Source organism: Amblyomma maculatum, chromosome 11 (assembly GCF_055883805.1).
Source record: "Amblyomma maculatum isolate TAMU_Amacu chromosome 11, ASM5588380v1, whole genome shotgun sequence".
Taxonomy (NCBI): Eukaryota; Metazoa; Arthropoda; class Arachnida; order Ixodida; family Ixodidae; genus Amblyomma; species Amblyomma maculatum.
Window position 1 is genome coordinate 65,843,026 of NC_139354.1, and position 7,930 is coordinate 65,850,955.

A 7,930-nucleotide genomic window follows, 5' to 3' on the forward strand; every position below is an offset into this window, starting at 1 on the left:
TGGATATGACGAGGATGCACCAAACCTTTCTCTAAAGCATTGGCTGAAAGTGACAGCGACCCAGGACATCTGGCACGTTATCGTTTTACAGGTGTGGCCGTAGCCTCTTGCTGCCCGTGCCGAGCTTTTATAACTGTCATCAGCCGCCGGTACCAGTACTGTAATTGATTATCGCATTATGCGTCTGTGGTGTGGGTACATTTCAAGTCGTTGCCGATGAAGTGAACAACTTGTCGGAGCCTACTGATTGCAGAGTTGAGGCGCGCATTTCACGGTTAATGGTGAGCTTGCTTGCAGGTGGACTCGAGCTGTGGGGGAGGCGCACTCCTTCCATAGCTCGCCTTGTCTGATGAACGGCGGCAAACTTGTCTTGGGGGAACAGCATGTCACATGCAGTAAGCTGGGGTGCACCGAAGGCGCGGTGGGGCTGTGCGGACATCTGTGCTGCACCCCACGCATCAATGGCTTGCCTGCCACCTGAGGGTACGTAGTGCGTCTTCGGACGCGCGGCACTGTCGAGGGAGTGCATTGGTGTGCTTGTCCTACGGAAAGATATTCGCTGGCAGCGAAGGCATTCTCTTCAAGCACATTTTCAGTTAGGGCTCCGAATTCAGTGTGTATGCGCTGAAACGCACTGTGAAGCAGCATGCAGGTTTTCACCGTTTGCCCCCGAGCCCTCTGAAGGCCAAAGCCATGTTCATAGAAATTGCCGGCTTTTACTTTTTTTTTTTCAAATGTATTTTGATGTCTGTCAAAGCATGGCAATAAAAAGGAGGCAAAGCAGCAAAGGGCGAGAACATCTCACACCAAACAAATAAACTGAAGTATTCACACCATTTCTCAAAGCATATGTCATGTACTGAGTAAACTGTCACCAGCAGCGACTGTTGCCAGGTGCAAAAACATTTTTGGTCGTTTTTCACAGCCACCCTTTTCATCTAGCCCGCAAAACAAGTTCCACTATGCTCTTAACATCGAACTTGCTTGCGAAGGTTGTTGAAGACTCAACATGAAAAACTAAGCGTGCTACTTTAGCACACAGTTTTCGGGCCAAAAGTACGCCTTAATTTCATCCCCATACGCCATTTGCGCTGCTTCGAGTGGAGAGAGAACTTGTCAGAGAAAATGCCGAGCTGGATTCATGAATCCTAATTGGCCCTGAAGTGGAGGAGTGGCTGTTTTCTCCACTCCAAGCATTGGTGGTAGAGCGTCGAGTCGAGGCACGTTTACAATATGGGCGCTAGTTTGCATTCATGTGAGAAAACCATTGAGAACTTACAGTACAAGAATCAAAGTGAACTTGGTGGTCTATATTGCTGAGACTTTCAGTTTGCACATCCCATTCCTAGTATACCTGCAATGCAGTTGCAGGCTTTCAGGCACCGTTAAAACATTCACAGCGCCAATTGGTTTCGTATTAAGTGGGAGCACCCATTTCATGGCAGTTGTATCAACACATGAAGCTCATGATAATTTTTGATGGCAATGTTTGTACCTCCAGCCGTCAGTCAGGATTTTAATTGAGATGTCCCAAATTTGGTCAAAAGGTTTTCTTTGGTTAAAATTAATGGTAGAGCACCTTTTGGGAGCAGCTTGGTTCCACAGAAAATTTCAACTGTACTGATATTTTGAGGTATGCATTTGTATGTTACCAAAGCTTTACTTGTTTTGTTTGCTGTTTCTTCCAAATTCGCTTGTATTATAGTCACAAATGCATGCATTCAAGATTAAGCGGAAAGGGAAGGGTTCGAAAACTTGGGTTTTGTATTTTCTACACCGCTAAAAGACAAACTGTTCATGCAGTGAAGTTCGTAATATAACAGTGTTTTTTTTATATTAATGCTGCTGTGTAAAAACAAAATTTCGTTGTAAATTAGGATGGATTAGGGCGGACGTTAAGAAGCGGCAGATGTTTTTTTTTTCTTGTTTTTTTTTTTTTTGCCAGAGTCGACCGTCCTTGTCGTCTGAACGTGCGGAGTAGCATAAGCTATGGTGGATGCAAATGTTAAAAAGCGGCAAATTTATCTTTTTTCTTGCGAGAGTTGTCCATTCTTGCATTTATAAATCAACGAAAGCATGCAGTCAGCTGTGATCATGACACCGGCTTTTAGAAGGGCAGTACTGGTATGTCTAACCTGGCCAGATTCGGGCTGCATTTGAGAATTTCATTCACTTATTTTGCGTTAATAGGGGCTGCCATATTTGTTACAGCTTACAGTATTTATTATTTTGTTACAGTATTTGATTGTTTCAAATGTTAAAAAGAGGGCTTTAATTTGTGTCTTGTTTCCTTCTTCTTCAGTTCATGCGATGTCAAAATTTCCCCACCTACCTTACTCTATGGTCCAGAGTTTTTTGCGTCACAAATTCAACAATGCAGCGAGTGCATTGAAGAAAGCAAGTAAAGGATCATAAACAGGAAGGGTCGGGGTTCGGGCTAGTGGGTAATCTACATGAGGTTCCATAGCGCACATTAAAGAAGGGACAGAACACAAGCGCTCGTGTTCAGTCCTTTCTTTGATGCACGCTATGGAACCTCATGCATAAACGGGAAGTATGTTTCATTTCTCATTCTCTGATAAAAAAAAATATATATGCTTCCAAGATTCTAACCCGCACTCCTTTATTCTGAAAAATTGAACTATTATATTCATGTCAGGATCAGATAAAAAAAAAACAGAATGCCCGATTGTGGTTTCCATTACAGGTTGGTGGCTTTGCCATAGTCTACATTTCAAATACGGCGTTTCAGACATTGCGGTTTCCAACTCCAGCTCAGCTTTTTTTACTTTTGTTTTGTCATCATTCATAACCATGTTAAGAAGGAACAAACCATCTGGTTTCTACAGCTAGTTCTTGTAGCAGTATGATTGTTAATTGGAATGTTAAAAAGCCGACTTTAATTTGTGTCTTGTTTTCTTCCTTTTCAGTCCACGTTGCGTCCAAAGTTTGGAACCTATCCAGATCTGCGGTCCGGACTTTCTACTTGCTTTCGTTTAGCACGAGATCAGTGTTTTGTTAATCTATATAGTGGTGTATTGTAGCATTGTTTCTTGAAAATTAAACTCTGTAAATAGATATTGAGTGGCATAGGCGTATTCCTTTCCATGGACTGTATTGTGATTTAATGATGTGTGATATGGTATGGCCGAAATTGTTTGCTGCGAGTACTATGAAAGACCCCATAGTGGAGGGCTTTGGAAATTTCGACCACCTGGGGTTCTTTAATGTGCACTGACATTGCACAGCACTCAGGCGCCTTGCTTTCCACCTCCATCGAAAAGTTGCTGCTGCGGCCGGGATTCGATCCCACATCCTCGGGCACAGAAGTCTTGCACCCTAACCACAGCACCACCACGGTGGGTCATTGTACTCAAATTCTTCAAATAAAGATATAAAGGAAGTTATGTCACATATATTCAGACTGGGTGGGTAAAATACAGGGACAGAAATAACGGTAAGTTAGCTTAAGTAACATTGACTTTTGAAAATTGTCAACCAAGGAGCATGAAAAAGGGTCATGACAATGAACACAAATGTCGCATTGAGGTGTTTGTCGGCATTGCCCTTCATTTATGTTTCTCGGTAGCTAGTTTTCAAAATGTCTGACGTATTTTCAGCATTTGGCAGCTATATTTTTGGTGCATTTTTGCAACATTTTTGTAATGCATCAAAAATATAAGCGCATCCCATTTTTCATGTATTTTTAGTGCATTCCGAGAATTGTATAAATTTATGCTTTTAGTATATTATTAGTATATTTTTCTTGTTTAGAAAATATAACTGCAACATATTTGTAATGCTCAAAAAAATATGAGCGCATCCTATTTTTCATATATTTTTAATCCATTCCAAGGGTACTTCTGTCAGCATGAAAAATAGGTCAAGTACATTAGTAATACTTTCAAAGTACATTGTCAGTCTATTGGTGGAAGATTTTGTGAACCCTGCCAAGCTGAAGAAAGTACATTTTCAGTATGTTAATAATATGCTCAATAGGCAAAAAGCATATTTTAAACATATTTATATTAAGATATGCAGTGTTGTACTCCTAGTATATTTATAACATATTTGTATGGAATTGGGACAAAAAAATGCGAAATTAATACGAAATAAATACAATGCGTTTGAAGTACATTTTTAGTGTGGCTGTTTTTTGCTAAGGGTTGCAAGGTCTTCGAATGCCAATGTGTCTGCTTGCGAGCAGCTGGTGTGATCATGTCCCGGGATAACCGTTGTGGTGTTTGGACCTCTTCCCTCTCTGCCTCTGTAATGCCGTGTGTACAAAAACTTCGCTAACTCCCGGACAAAATTAGAAGCTATCAACACAGCTACAGTGTGATTGTTTCTCCTTTCTTCGGCCTGCTTCTTCGGTCGGTTTACTTGATGAAACATAAAGCGTTGTTTTTATTAGACGACGCTTCGTAACTTTCTGGGGCTTTTTGATGCTTTCACAATGCTTCCACAGTAAGCGCAGCCTCAAGGCCAAAGCTGTCCTTGGTGCTCACGAGTCTATTGCAATGACTGTTGGCATTGGTGCGATAGCTGCGAACCCCTTGCAACAGTCTCCTAAATTTTGCGGCGAAAACACTTCATGGTTGGCAATAATAGTTGCGAAGACGTGTCTCCTGACTGAATAAAACCCGCCTATACTACGGCTCCTTCACATTTAACGCCTCCCCCTTGACGCCTCCAGAGAGATCCCATGGATTTGTATATTCTGAGTGTGGGGGGGGAGGGGATGATTTAGCGCCCTTTAGGGGCGTATTCTTGATGCAAGCTATGGCACGGTGCCAGACAAGGAAGAATTTGGCACTAGGCGGCGTAGTACGAGACGAAGGATGAAAAAGTAAGTTCGAACACGAACCCTGTTGAAGATATTTTTTCCTTTGCTTAAATCTGAGAAAGTTACTGAATTATTTGACATGCGTGTTCAGAAATAAGAGCTCGGACGATCCCCGAATTAGGTTTTATTCGCCTGAAGATATACAACTTTCACTTTTTGTCTGCAAGTACAATAGCCCCGCTCCTTTGCCACAGTGGTCGTGCGCTGACATGAGTATTCAAGCTCGATACTTGCCCTGGCGCGTCCATTTCGATAGAGATAAAACGCAGGTGTCTTTCTGCGAAACGCCAAAATACCGCAAGTAGTCAAAATTTAAGGAGCCCTGCATTACGGTTTCGGCGATATCCTAAATGTCTTTCTGGTAACAGTCTCATGAAAAACCCAAGAAACAATAAGCAAGCTACAAAAGAAACAATTACCAAGCCATCCAACCACAATAAGTCAGAAAACTCAAGAAAGCGAGGAAAACATCATGGAAAACACGCGGAGGGTGGTCCGTGTTCTGGCAAGGGGTCGATTTTTATTTTAGTATTGATTGAGAGCACAATGCGGCTTATTCGTTTTCTCTGACACCCTGGCAAGGCAGCACAGGTGAGGGAAGAAATGGCTTTGCCTGGATAATTTATTAATATGCAGGTTTGTCTGGCATCTTTCGTTTTGTTGTCTGCGGTAGTTCAAGTTTAAAGCAATTTATTAAGGCAATTAAAATATATTTTACATCCAAAACGTAAATAAATTTAGTTTCTGTCAACTATCTCCGACGCAGCGAAAGATAGTGTTCCGTCAACAAAATACGTTTGGCCACAGTCCGTCAGACAAATTCGCCCTTGCAGCCAATATATCGCGAATTTCTTGCATATACGTATCAAATATTCTTTAGTAAAAAGCAATCAATGCAGGAGCGATAGCTTTAATTATCAGTAGGATAAATATTTAAGTGGTCCTTCGCAATATAATTTCTGCAACTGAAATGAGAATACATAATCTCCGAAAGACAAAGCAAGAAAGCTATTACATTCTTACATAATTTTTCTCTCTATGTTCGTGAAATGGCAAACTTTCAAATGCCTATTTAAACTGCTCTGCTCTATTTTACATAAAGCTAAGGTCGCGAAGAACAATGTGTATGAGGTTAAAATGACGAAAATTGTTCGAACCCAAATCCTTTGTAATTCCACGATTTGTTTGCAGAATACGCAGAATTTACAGGGATAAAAAGATTGTTTGGTGTTTGAAAGGCAGGTGACGTTACTCCATTTTTTTGCGGCTACAGAACACCATGCTGCTTGTCTCACTTGTTGTTTATGTAGTCGAATCTTAAGTCGGTTCGCTGTTTTGTTTCAAAATGACCCTCAGTTTTACAAACATAACCGCGCTGCGGACGTGAGTATCTTCATATTCTTCTAAACGTTTCTTGCTGTGCTAACCGCTGTATGGAAAGCTGCACTCTATGAAGAGCGTTTACGGTTTAGACAGCAGTTATCTTTTTAAAATGCCTTTGTTTGGCTGAACGTTAGGCGTATTTCACTTGTCAATTATCTGACGGCCCATCGACGCAGTGGTTTAGGTGGGTAGAGCACTTGGCAGCTGTGCCCAAAAATGCGGTATTGAATCGCGATCGCGACAGCCGCTTTTCGGCGATGGCGAAAAGCATAGCGCCCTTATCCTCTGCGATTTCAGTCCACGTCAAGAAGACCAGTTGGTCGAAATTTCCCAAGCACTTAAGTGCGGTGTCGCTTATAGACAGAGACGCTTTGTGACATTAAACAGCATAAACTAAATCAAACCAATAACGTGTTACGTTATGCGATGCATGCGCGGATAGGCGCATAAGAAGGAAAAAGAATAATCTCGGTCGTTTTCGGCGAAGACGACGACGACGTTCGAGCAGTGTCGACTAGTGCCTGCAAGAAAGGCCTGTTGTGTGAAAGCCTCGACTCTCGCCTCCGCTCTCTACAAACTCAAGCTGAACTACCCCCCCCCCCCCCCCCCCCCCCCGTAACATCTTGGTGGAGGCGCTTTCGATCCCCTTGCCACAGCTCCTCGTACTTCCGCGCCAGGAACCTGGATTTGCGCAATGGACGCCATCTCTCCGAGCTCACCCCACCGACTGCCACAGTAAGCATGGCACCCCAGGACGAATCATCAGCTACGCAAACTCCACCTGCCCCCATGGTCTTAACCAAAATCCGCCATCCGCCTATTTTTAACGGTGACGACAAGACGGATGTTGAAGATTTGCTCGATGAATACGAAAGGTGCAGCAAGAGCAACCGGTGGGATGCTAGCATAATGCTTGCCAACATCATCTTCTATCTAGCGGGAACGGAGAAGACCTTGTTTACCAACTACGAACAGGAGATGCCTACTTGCGACATCTGCAAAAAAAAAAATCTTCAAGACTTGTTCGGTAAGCCGATTGGGCGAGCTCTAGCAGCAAAAAAGATCTGGCTACACGTGCTCAATCGTCAACCTAATCATACCTCGCCTACATACAAGACATCCTCGCCCTGTGTCGAAAGGTAAACACCTCATGACCGAAGATGATAAAGTTGGCCATATACTTAAGGGTATCGCTGATGACGCATTCAACATACTTCTCTGCAAAGATTGCTCTACGGTGGACTCAGTCCTGCATGTCTGTCGCCGTTTCGAACAGGCGAAGCAGCACCGCATCGTCCATCGTTTTGAGCGCCTTCCCAGCACGGCGACTACATCCTCTTGTGACGATCTGCGCACTTTGCAGCAGCCTACAAGCCAGAACAACCTCACTACTATTGTCCGCAGGGAAACCGAGGCCTTGACTCCTGTTACACTTATATCACCTCCTCCAGAGCCAACAATAGCTATGATACAGGCTGTTGTCGGCCAAGAAATCGCGAATGTGGGCCTCGTCTCCAATCCTACCACGCCACCTCCTGCACCACAGCCAATACCTGTGGCATGCTGCTGCTGCCACAAGACCGCCCTACACACTGCGCTACCCTACCCGCAGTCCTGCGGAGTGGCACACATCTGACAATAGGCCTATTTGCTTTGTCTGCTGTCGGGCTGGTCATACGTCCCGCTACTGCCGCAGCCGCC